Source organism: Elephas maximus, chromosome 4 (assembly GCF_024166365.1).
Source record: "Elephas maximus indicus isolate mEleMax1 chromosome 4, mEleMax1 primary haplotype, whole genome shotgun sequence".
In the NCBI taxonomy this organism is placed as follows: domain Eukaryota; kingdom Metazoa; phylum Chordata; class Mammalia; order Proboscidea; family Elephantidae; genus Elephas; species Elephas maximus.
Window position 1 is genome coordinate 179,710,152 of NC_064822.1, and position 12,402 is coordinate 179,722,553.

The 12,402-nt window shown below is 45.7% G+C and overlaps 2 pseudogenes; both read right to left on the reverse strand.

Annotated features, from left to right (window-relative positions):
* Positions 1–2,533: 2,533 nt before the first annotated feature.
* Positions 2,534–6,589, reverse strand: LOC126076002 (apolipoprotein L3-like; annotated as a pseudogene).
* Positions 6,590–11,439: 4,850 nt separating this feature from the next.
* Positions 11,440–12,184, reverse strand: LOC126076485 (apolipoprotein L3-like; annotated as a pseudogene).
* Between the last annotated feature and the right edge of the window lie 218 nt (positions 12,185–12,402).

The window sequence follows — 12,402 nt, forward strand, 5'->3', positions numbered from 1 at the left end:
ATATTCCATTTTTTGCCTGTGTTAGCCAGACTCACTCTCTGTTGCTTGCGGACAAAAGAATCTCAGCTGATGGAAGAATTGCAGTAGAATAGTGTCAAATACACTTTTAGCAGCATGAAATTCAACTCTAGAGATTCAGAGGGGGAAAGGATTCATGGATTACTAAACAACTCAGTTACTAATCGCTCAGTGCCTGAAACTCTCAATGCCCAGGTAAAATCTATGAAAGGATGTTGCTTATCAAAGGATTGATGAAGAATTGACAAAGAAGTAAGGCACATTTTTCAGGTGATCAGGCAAGTGGATGGCCATGGCTATGATGACTTCTTCAGGAAGAAATTGAAGAAATGTTCGAAGGCTTCAGGGAAACATCTACTGATAGAGAGCTAGAAGGACTGAGAAAAGTCCTCCAAAGGATTCCATAGACAAAAGGGAATAAACGATTACTGAAATGGCAAATTTCTGTTACAATTATATTTACCACAATCAAAACAGGACAAAATAAGGCACCGAATGCACTTTATGAGTGGCTTAGATTCTCCAGGATGATTTTGCATGGCTTGTGTCTCTTTTGTCCTGCCCTGGGCTCCAGAAATGGGAATCGACTCAGCACCCACATGCTCCACAACATAGAAATACAGAGCATTAATGCCCATTGGAGGTGGGAGCAATGGTTAAATGCTTTCTCTTTCCTCGCTGGAGAGGACAATTCTGAGGACATCCTCAGAAGGTCCTGACAGACTCAGGCACCAATCGCCCACAAAATCCCACTGCTGTCCAGTCAATTTCAACTCACAGCAAACCTACAGACAGAGTAGAACTGTCCCATAGGGTTTCCAAGGCTGTAAATCTTTATGGAAGCAAGGGAATTGCCACATCTCTGTCCCACAGAGAGGCTAGTGGGTTCAAATCACGAACCTTTTGGTTAGCAGCCAAGTGCTTTAACCACTGTGCAACCAGAGCTCCTCAATCACCCACATGGGTAACCAAATCAAGAACACATCCTTCCAGTAACATCCCTTTTTTCTTCCTTCACTTCCTCAACCCCTCACTCCTGCATCCAGGGATCACTTCCCAAATAAACCAGCCTTACCTCTGGCTCTGCCTTCTAGGAAACACAGACTACAACTGGATACTTTAGGCTCAGGAAGGCTTATGGGTTTCTGTGAAAAGGCTAATGGGAAACCATTGAAGAGGTGGAGAGAGGTGCTTGATGAGATCTGCATTCTTTAAGGGTCATTCTGACCCAGTGTGGACAATGAGTATCAGGCAGGGATGGTGACATTGTGTAATTACAGGAATACTATTCTAGAAGCTCTTAAAGGGTCTAGGTGAAATGTAAGCATAGACTGGTTGAGGATATTTGCTGTCTGGCTGTCTTTCTCTGTCCTTCCATCTCTGACCCTACCTCACACGTGCACACAGACCCTTCTGATTCCTCATTAGACTCACGTGCTGTGTGCCCTGACTGCTGGACTAAAAACAAGCCTGTGTTCAGCCCAAGTCAGACATGCACAAGTCTCTCCAGTGTCCCACAGTGAGGCCTGCTGAATGCCAGGACCTGAAGGAAATGACTGGGTGGGAGACTGGGAGCCCACGGTGCTAACAGGAGCAGCATGGGGTGCTTGCTCCCTGAGTTCCTAGAAGGCAGGCTCATGGGGAAGGGAAGCCAGGCAACCAGAGCCCAAGTGAGGCAATCAGTCAAACACGAAAGAGCTCAGGGCATCCATGAATAATTATTGAACCAAAGTCTGTAGAAGCCAAGATGGGGAGAGCCGGAAGGGTCTGAGACAGTGTCTTCTCCAACCCTGCTGCTCCCATCTGATGAAGAAATTGAGGCTCTGAGAGGCTGTTTATCTTGATTGCAAGCTGGTTGATCTCCATGACATACTACAAGGCTCCTTGGCAAGTTCATGGCACCTACTTTCACATTCTTTTCAAATCAACCACTATTCCAACATAGCATTTTGAATTTCTTTGTAACTTCATTGGTCCTTTCAGTACACTCTTGCCCCAAAAAGGGCTGGTGACTTGCCAAATGCTCCACTCACTCTGTTGTCACTACCACCACCATCATCATTATCATCATCATGATCAAGAAGTCCCTGCCTGACTGAGATAAACCTGCTGAAAGACAAGGGGAGTTGATACTGGAAAGATAGGGCTAGAGACCACCACCTGCGAGCCTTCACACTTGCTAGGACATGAAACCATCAGGAGGGTCAATAATAAACCACTGCTACCTCTCCTATATTCCAACAATTCTAACTCTGGCTTTCTCCCATTTCCAACTCTTTAATTTTCTCATTGTTTGTTCCTGCACGTCTCCCTCTCCACTCATGCGCCCAGTGTTTTCTTTAGTCCAAAATACACTGTTTCTTCCCATTCGCCTCACTGTCTAGTCCCCTCTCCTCTCTTATTTCAGCTGTAGCTTACTTGCCTTAACTTCTTTTTAAATGTTTATTATTTCTGTTGTTGAGAATATACACAGCAGACCATACACCAGTCCAACAGTTTCTACACGTAGAATTCAATGACATTGATTATATTCTTCGAGTTGTGCACCCATCCTCACCTCCCTTTTCCGAGTTGTTCCTCCCCCACTGACATAAACTCACTGCCCCCTAAAGTTCCTATCTAATCGTTTGAGTTACTACTGTCAATTTGATCCCATGTAGATAGATCTTAAAAGAGCACAGTGCTTAAGGCAGACAACCTTTACTAGTTAAGCTAAACTATTGGATGGTTTTAATGAGACTTGAGGGGATATTTTTGGTTTAAGGTTTAAAGATCATCTAAGGGCAGTAATCTGAGGGTTCATCCAGCCTCCATGGCTCCATTTTCTGCCTTGTCTCGAACCCACTTTCCATCTGCATTAACACTTCTCTTGCTGTACTCAGACACAGAAAGGCCAAATTCCTCAATACTCAGTTGCATAAACTATCTCTCCCTCTTTTTCTTTTGAATAAAATGCTTCCACACTGGTGACAGCTTCCGCTGCTCCCAACACTGTTAGGGGGCATTGAGTCAGCCCCTACTGCAGATTCTTATGGATCTGGGTGAGTTTCTCTAACTTCCTCTCCAGATCCTGAGCCTGCTTCCTCAGCTCTTCAGCTGACTCCACCTTCGCCCCCTTGTGTAACTGCTTTGACTCTTGCACAAGGCTGACCACATCCACCAGAAGGGAGACACCTGTGGTGGTCATACCTATGACCCGGGCTCCTTCAGTCATTGCCACAGCTGTTCCTACAAAGATTTTTCACACCTGCTTACCCTTCTTGATCAAGGGGCAAACGGCTTTCATGACACAGATGGGAATGACTACTGTGAATTCGAATACATTGGTTTTCTGCTTCCTGGTGTATGACAAGACTTTGTTGCAAATCTTTCTGATAGAAACATGTGGTGGAAGCACAGCCTTCACACCACCTACACAATCGCCAGTTGACACCAGTTTGCTGGCTTTGGCTTCTGCTGACAACCTGGTTGAGTGGTCCACAATGCTGGTGGAAATACCGGTGATAGCAGCCGATGCTCCCAGCCCCACTCCAGTTGCCCAGACTGCCAGACTGGCCCCTGCTGTTACAGGTGCCAGAGCCAAGCCAAGGATAGTCAGGACACCAGAGACAATGCAGGTGGAATTGGCCACCACGTGGGAGATGGTGCAATCCCTGTGTATCTTGTCAACCTTGTCTGCTAGGCGGTGAAGCTCTCTTATACACTCCTCAAGCTCCATTTTCACCTGAGAAAATTCACCCAAAAAACTTGTCTCTATTCTGCTGTTCTTTTTGAAGCATGTCTTTGTCTTCTGTGGCTGTGTGTATTCTGAGCTTGTTCAGAGCTTCATGTAGTACATCTGCCTCATCCCTGTAACAACGAAGATCAAGTAATTAAGAAAGACAGTTTGCTTAGCTGTAAAATGGGCTTGATAAGATCTATCCTCACTAAATCATAGAGCTTTTACTATAAATCAAACTGAAAAGAATTCTACAAATGCAAAGAATTTTTCTTTCAATGTTAACACATGTTTTGTACATCACAGATGCTCCATAGTACGTATTCAATAAGGGAGCAAATAAGTAGAAATCATCTTAAGATGCTGCTTCATTGTAGGCAAAGATGTTTTTTTCACTCTAGGGCAGGTCAACACCTTTGTGAAAGGGTCAGTCCCAGCACTGCCTGCCGCCTTTCCTGTAACCCATGAATAGACCTTGTGATTAGGACCAGCTGTGTTGGCCTGGCTTTTTGGATGAGATGAGAGTGTGGGCTGACACCTTTTCTGGGTCATTTTGATCCACACACATCCCATAGCAGATAATGGCCTATTAACACATTGGTCCCCTCCTGCCCTGAACTCATGTTAAAATTCCCAGGAACAGCTTAGCTAAGTGTATAGGTTATATGGCACCTGGCAACCCCATTGCTTCCTTGGGAAGAAACGGGATCGTTCTCTTGCATCACAAGAGGGCTGCATGCAGACCATCATCTCCTTGTGTCAGCTGAGGGTTGAGACCCACTGGTCATGGAGCATCAATGCCCACTATGGAAGCTGACATTGCTCCGTCTCTTCTCTGTGTGAGTGAAGTGTTATTCCATCCTGTGTGTGAGGCATGTCTCTCTTGGAAACCCCAACACCTGTATTGCCCCAATTGACTGGGAAGCAGGAGCCCAAGCTATGAACCCTGTCTCCATTCTGCCTCTGCACCCCAACTTTATTGACTCCTGAGCCAGAAGCCAGCACCCCCAACCTTCAGGGCCTTACTCTCAGATGCCGCTAGCCTAACTCACACCTTACCTGATGGTGGCTTAACACATGTGCACTCCAAGGCAAGGAGCAATTTTATAGAACCTCTTAAACACGCCAGAAACTTGAAGAGCCAAATACATGGATTGTTTAGCCTGCAAAGACCTGCATTTGGACAAAGTGGAGGAGGAAGTATTTTCCTCTCTGCTGGGGACTTGAGAGAATGAGTAGAGGCAAGCCCCTCAAACTACAAAAATTTGGTAACCAACCACTCTGACTTTGGAAGTCATCACAAAAACATACTGCCTCCCTGCTGATCAGGGGCTACCTTATGTCAAATAGAACCAAATCCATTTTCATTGAGCCAATTCCGACACATAACAACCCTATAGGACAGACTAGAGCTGTCCCATAGGATTTCCAAAGCTGTAATCTTTACAAAAACAGACAGCCACATCTTTCTCCCATGGAGCAGCTGATGAGTGTGAACTGCCAACCTTTTTGTTAGCAGGCAAGCACTTAACAATAGTGTCAACAGGTCTCCTTACATCCAATAGAAGAGGGTCCCAAATGGCAGTCGAGAACCCCTCAGCTCCCAGAAGAGTGTGAAGGAAACAACCACCCACAGCCCTCGAAGTCAAATCAGGGAGGGGAGAAATGTTCCCTCCCACTCAACTGTCCTCTGCCAGGCCCACAGCCTCCTTAAGTTTGTGCCCTAGACACCTCACTCACATTGCCCTGGACCCGCCCTGCTGCCCAAGCCTTCTTACCCCTCCTACACCCCCGGCTTTGACCCTGTGTCCAGGCCTCCCTGGGCCTTTGGACAGGATGAACCGAGGTTCCCCAACTTTGACCTGCCATTCACTCCAAGCCTTCACCAAAATCCTATAAGACTGATTCCTATTCCCATTGCACAGTAACAAATCCAAGTCTCTAAGATACAACATAACTTGTCCAGAGCTACAGAGCTGGGTGGGGCCAGAGTCAGGATCCCACCCTGCTCTGTCCAACTCTGCCCCAGCCTCTCTGCCTTGTGGCCCAGGAGAAGGATCCTGTAGTGTCTTTATAATGGCTTGGATGGGGAGAAACAGAAGTCTAGCCTGACCTCCCAGGAACACAAGTTGATCATGTCAGAATTTTTCTCAGTTGCCCCAGAGGAAGTCATGCTTGACTCTTTCATTGTGGAAGAAGATCGTAGGGACCTGTCTCTTCCCAGCAACTTTGTAATTGAGCATGTACTATGTGTGAGTCATTATCCTGAGCACTTTACATGTATTATCTTATTCTCCTCACAATCAAGCTCAGCAGATAAAGAAATTGGTGGATAGTGGTGAAGTCTCTTGCCCAATGTCACACAACACTCAGATGGCGGAAATGATCCAGCTCCATGCAGGTTTCATCTCTTCTCAAGCCGAGACCCTTCACTGCCAGTGAATACCAAACCAAACCAAGGCTGTTGCCGTCGAGTCGATTCTGACCTATAGCAACCCTACAGGACAGAGTAGAACTGCCCCATAGGGTTTCCAAAGAGCAGCTGGTGGATTTGAACTGCCAACAGAACTTTTGATTAGCAGCTCTATCACTTAACCACTGAGTCATCAGGGCTGTGCCGGTGAATGGCACGGAGGAAATGGTCCTCATGGATTGCTGAGAAGGGATATCTTCAACCCCAACCACAGGAGATTGCCTGGAGGATGTGTGTCTGCCAGGAGGCAACAAGCCCAGCAGAAAGATCGGGGTGCCATTCCTTGGACACTGTGCAGGTTACCTGGACAAGTCTGCCTCAACCAGGAATCTCTCCCAGGCTCGGTCTTCAGCCAGCAGGAGTTGCAGCTCCTCCTTGTCTCAAACTGTTCTTGAGATATTCAATATCATCCTCACTGATGCCTTGGCTCTCTAGTTGGAAAGAAACAGAATATGGTTAGAGGAAATGGTGGCATATCATAAATTGCATTATTATAAGGTGTTAAACGTACATCTTTCAGAGTAGCTGTCACCTGGGGTAATTTTGATAGTCACCTGGGAAGTGTCTTGGCACTTTGTAAAGGAACCAGTCATTGTCAGCTCAGCGTAATCAGAAAACAAGCCTTCCAGCCTTCTGAAAGTGGGGGAATTCCACTGATAGCTTCCATTTACCATGTGCCTATTGTGTGGCAAGTGCTTTATATCAGTGTTTTCAAAATGTGAGTGGCAACCTATTAGTGGGTCATGAAATCAGTTTATTGGGTCAAGGGCAGCATTTTACAAAGAAAATGGAATGGTGAATATCAATGTTTTGAACATAGTAAGGACATGTGTTGTTTTGTGAAATATTTCATATATAATGTGTTGTTGTTGTTGTTGTTGTCTTGTGCCATCCAGTCGATTCCGGCTCATGGTGACCCCCATGTGTTACAGACTAGAACTTGGCTGTAATCATAACAAAAGCAGTTCACCAGGCCTTTCTTCCACAGTGTCACTCTGCAGATTTGAAATGCTCCTACCCTTTCTGTTATGAGTCCAGCACAAATGGTTTGTACCACCCAGGGACCTTATATGTGTATATATATGTATGTGTGTGTGTTTATAAAACGGGTCTAAGCAGCACCCTATAATTAAACACATTACTATTTAATTAATTAATTCAGTAGGGAGAGGAATATTCACACTAAAGCGCAAAATCAAATCCGTTCCTGTCAAGTCAATTCTGACTCATAGTGACTATACAGGACGGAGTAGGACTGCCCCATTGTGTTTCCAAGGCTGCAATCTTTCCGGAAGCAGACTGCTGCATCTTTTTCCCTCAGAGCAGCTGGTGGTTTCCAGTCGTCCACCTTCCGATTAGCAGTGAGCTATAAACTACTGGAACAAATACTGTAATGAATAGAAGTAGTCTGAGGTTAGTTCAGGTCAGGATTTCTGTCCAAATGAGCCACCAAAGAGATGTGTGGTTTTTCAAGGTTTGGGGAATTACGGAATTGCAGGTAAGGGACTGGGGCCAGTGGTGTCACTAGGGAGGTGCGGGGAGCGGCGGGGAGAACCCATGGCATGACACCGTCAGAGGGGATGACACCAAAATGACTGACTATAAAATGTTTGTGCAATGTTTCAGCAGAAATTTATTACCTTTTATAAAAATATCCCTGAAGCAATATAACAACAAAACATTTTTATGTAAGCCCAGCTTAAGTGCATCAATATACCTAAAAGGCTGGAACTCTATTCTAACTTACTTTTTTAACCTTCTAATATGCTCCAGTCAGAGGTGTCGTTACGACCCAATTACAATGAGGCTTCGAATCGTGTGGTTTTGTTTGCATGTGCTACAATCACACGTTGTTGTTTTTGTTGCTTCCAGTGTTTTTTTTTTTTTTTGTACATTAGAAGATTTACAGAGCAAACTAATTTCTCATTAAATAATTAATACACATATTGTTTTATGACATTGGTTGCCAACCCCACAACATCTCAACACTCTCCCCTTCTCCACCTTGGGTTCCCCGTTACCAGCTTTCCTGTCCCCTCCTGCCTTCTGGGCCTTGTCCCTGGGCTGGTGTGCCCATTTAGTCTGGTTTCATTCATGGGCCTGTCTAATCTATGGCTGAAGGGTGAACTTCAGGAGTGTTTGCTGCCGGTGGCTTTACGGTATTGATTTTGTCAAAATTTCTGGTGTTTTAGCTACAATATTGTAGTAATTAGCATGCGTGAGGGGGGTGAGTGACACCAACCCTAGTGACTCCACTGACTGGGGACCATATATATGCATGTGTGTGCTGACACCTCTATAAAATGTGTTGCCTACTATGTTCACACAAGCCAGGTGCTGTTCTTATTTCCCAGAAGAAGAATGTGAGACACAGAGAGGGAAAGCCTGCGACCAGAGCCAGCAAGCAGAGGGCTTCGGATTGGAATCCTGGCTGCCTGGCAGGCATTTCTTTGACATGACTTTGAAGTCTTATGTTTTAAATTTTCCTGTGATTTCTTCATTCAGCTCTGTAGTGTACCTGTGGGGTTTTTACTTTAAAACAACATTTCAAACTACACACCATTGAGGACAACCACAAAACAAGGAGATCCTCCCGCTGACCATGTGTGGCCCCGGCAGGATGGCATATGGGAAGGGCGGTCCCTCCTTTAATAAAAGCAAATCCAAAAGTTCCGAGATGGGCGGTGGAGGGAGATTTCAGGTTGGGGTTGTGGACTGGACCCTTGACCCTGATCCGTGTAATCTCTCCATATTACCTCTCTCTCCTCCAGGCTGGTCTTGGGAACACTGAGTGACCCACAAGGTTTAAACCAGGCTTTATGCAACAAGAGATCATCTTGTTTCCACCAGTGATAAAACAGTTGCCATCGAGTCGATTCCAACTCAAGGCAACCACAATACGTGTCAGAAAACTGTGCTCCATAGGGTTTTCAAAGACTGATTCTTTGGAAGTAGATTGCCAGGCTTTTCTTCCAAGGCACCTCTGGGTGTACTTGAACTGTCAACCTTTTGGTCAGCAGCCAAGCACATTAACTGTTGATTCTCAGGAATCTGCCATTCCTAACCCTTCTTCAAGGATCCCAGGGATATCTGGGGAACTCCAGGCTCCTTATCTTTCTACCCCTTTCTTATTCTTCAGCCTAACTAAATGAAACACAAATTGTGGTTCCTGAGAGAATTTGATTTGTTTCCAAGGCAGTTCAGTGATGGGGAGGAAAACAGTCCTAAGGAAACAGGAGCAGGAGACCTCATGTCGATTTGGGGATGAGGGGCTGTTTTGTTGTTTCTTTCTGCTGCTTCACTGGAGAGAGGAAATCAGGGCTTAGACTGAGGGAACCACATCTCTGTATCTGTGTATTTCTAGGTGAGAGCCAAGGATCGCTTCCCAAATAAACCACCTGCATATGAGCCTTGCCTCCAGCTCTGCCTTCTGGGAAACAGACTACAACTGGCTACTTTAGACTCATGGAGGCTTATGGCTTTCTGTGCAAAGGGTAATCGTAAACCATTGAAGAGGTGGAGGCAGGTGCTTGATGAGATCTATGTTCTTTAAGGGTCATTCTGGCCCAGTGTGGAGAATGGGCAGTGGGCAGAGACAGTAATCACCTTACAAGAGTCTAGGTGAAATGTGAGGGTAGCCTAGATGAGAATGTTTGCTGTCTGGCTGTTTCTCTCAGTCCTTCCATCTCTGACCCTCTCTCACATGTGCACACAGGCCCATCTAATTCCTGATTAGACTCATATGCTGTGTGTTGATCCTGGGCCATGACTGTTGGACCAAAAGCACACCTGTGTTCAGCCCAAGTCAGACATGCACAAGCTTCTCCAGGGTCTCCCAGTGGGGCCTGCTGGGTACTGGGGCCTGAGAGAAATGACTGGGTGGGAGAATGGGAGCCCAAGGGCAAGCAGGAACAGCATGGGGAACTTGCTCCCTGAGACCCTGGAAGGCAGGCTCTTGGGGAAGGGAAGTCAGGCATTCAGGGGCCAAGTGAGGAAATCAGTCAACACAGCAAGAGCTCAGGGCATCAATCAATATTTATTGATCCAAAGTCTATAGAAGCCAAGATGGGGAGAGCCAGAAGGATGTGAAATCCTGTTTTTTCCAACCCTCCCTCCCCCAACTTATGAGGAAATTGAGGCTCAGAGAGGTTGTGTATCTTGATTCCAAGCCGGTTGATCTCCATGACATGCTTCAAGGTTCCTTGGCATACTCCGGCAACTACTTTCACATTTTTTTCAAATCAACCACTGTTCCAACACAGCACTTGGCATTTCTCTGGAGCTTCATCGGTCCTTCGGTGCACTCTTGCCCCCAAAAGAGCTGGTGACTTGCCAAATGCTCCACTCACTCTGTTGTCACCACCACCACCATCATCATCACCATCATCATCCCCATGATCAAGAAGTCACTGCCTGACTAACATAAAGCTACTGAAAGACAAGGATGAGTTGATACTGGAAAGATAGGGCTAGAGACTACCACCTGGGAAAGTCTTCACTCTTCCCAGGACATCAGACCATGGGCATCATCAGTAATGGAGCCACTGCTACTTCTCCTGTGTTCCAACAGTTCAACTCTGGTTTTCTCCCATGTCCTACTCTTTCATTTTCTCATTGCTTGTTCCTGCATGCCGCCCTCCCACTCATGCTCCCGATGTCTTCTTTAGTACAAAATGAACTGTTTCTTACCATTCTTTCTCTCTACTCCCTTCTCCTCTCTTATTTCAGCCCCAGCTTACCTGTCTTCTCTTTTTTAAATTTTTATTGTTTTTGTTGTTATTGAGAATATACACAGCAAAACACACACCAATCCAACAGTTCCTATCTACATATAGAATTCAGTGACATTGATTACATTCTTGGAGTTGTGCAAACATTCTCCCCTTCCTTTTTCTGAGTTGTTCCTCCCCCATTGACATAAACTCACTGCCCCATATGTTTCCTATCTAATCTTTCAAGTTACTATTGTCATTTTGATCCCATGTAGATAGATCTTATAAGAGCACAATGCTCAAGGCAGACAACCTTTACGAGTTAAGCTAAGCTATTACATGGTTTTAAGAAGAATTGAGGGGATATATTTGGTTTAAGGTTTAAAGATTATCTCAGGGCAATAATTTTGGGGCTTCATCTAGCCTTCATGGGTCCATTTCCTGCCTTGGCTTAAACCCACAATCCATCTGCATTAACCCTTCCCTTGCCATATTCAGCTACGGAAAGGCCAAATTCCTTAATACTCAGTTGCATAAACTATCTCTCTCTCTTTGTCGATTGAATAAAATGCTTCCACACTGGTGACAGCCTTCCCTGCTCTCAGCACTGCTCTGGGGGTCCTTGAGTCAGTCCCTACTAAAGACTTATAGATCTGGGTGAGCTCCTCTAACTTCCCCTCCAGCTCCCAAGTGTGCATCCTTATCTCTTCAGCTGACTGTTTTCGCCCCCTCATACAAGTGCTTTGAGTCTTTCACCAGGTTGACCGCACCCAACGGAAGGAAGACGTCTCTGGAGGCCCTACCCATGACTTGGGCTCCTGTCTTCACGAGATGCCTGGCATTGGCTACTGGGTGAGGGTTGCCCAGCCTGATGTCACGGATAGCTCTCCCAATGTTTGCTAAGACTTCCATGTTAATCTCTGTGATGGGAACAGATGGTAGCCTAGGCTTCACAATACCTTCACAAACATCAGTTGACATCAGCTTGCTTGCTTTGGCTATTGCCGATGACTCAGCTGAGCTTTCCATGAAGCTGGTGGAAACACCAGTGATAGCAGCCACTGTTCCGAGCCCCACTGCTGCTGGAAGTGCCAGACTGGCCCCTGTTGTTGCGGGTGCCAAAGCCAAGCCAAGCAAGCCCAGGATGCTAGAGAAGATGCCGGTGAAACTGGCCACCACCTGGAAGATGGTGCAGTCTCTGTGTACCCTGTCAATGTTGTCTACAATTCTATGAAGCTCTTCTATATGCTCCTCAAGCCCCATTTTCACCCAAGGAAACTCATCCAAAAACCTCTCAATATCCTGCTATTCTTTGTCTTCTGCAGCTATGTCTATCCTGAGCTTGTTCAGAGCTTAATGTAGTACAACTCCCTCATTCCTGTAACAATGAAGAGCAAGTAATTAAGAAAAACAGTTTCCTTAGCTGTAAAATGGATTTGGTAAGATCTATCCTCCACAAATCATACAGCTTTTACTATAAA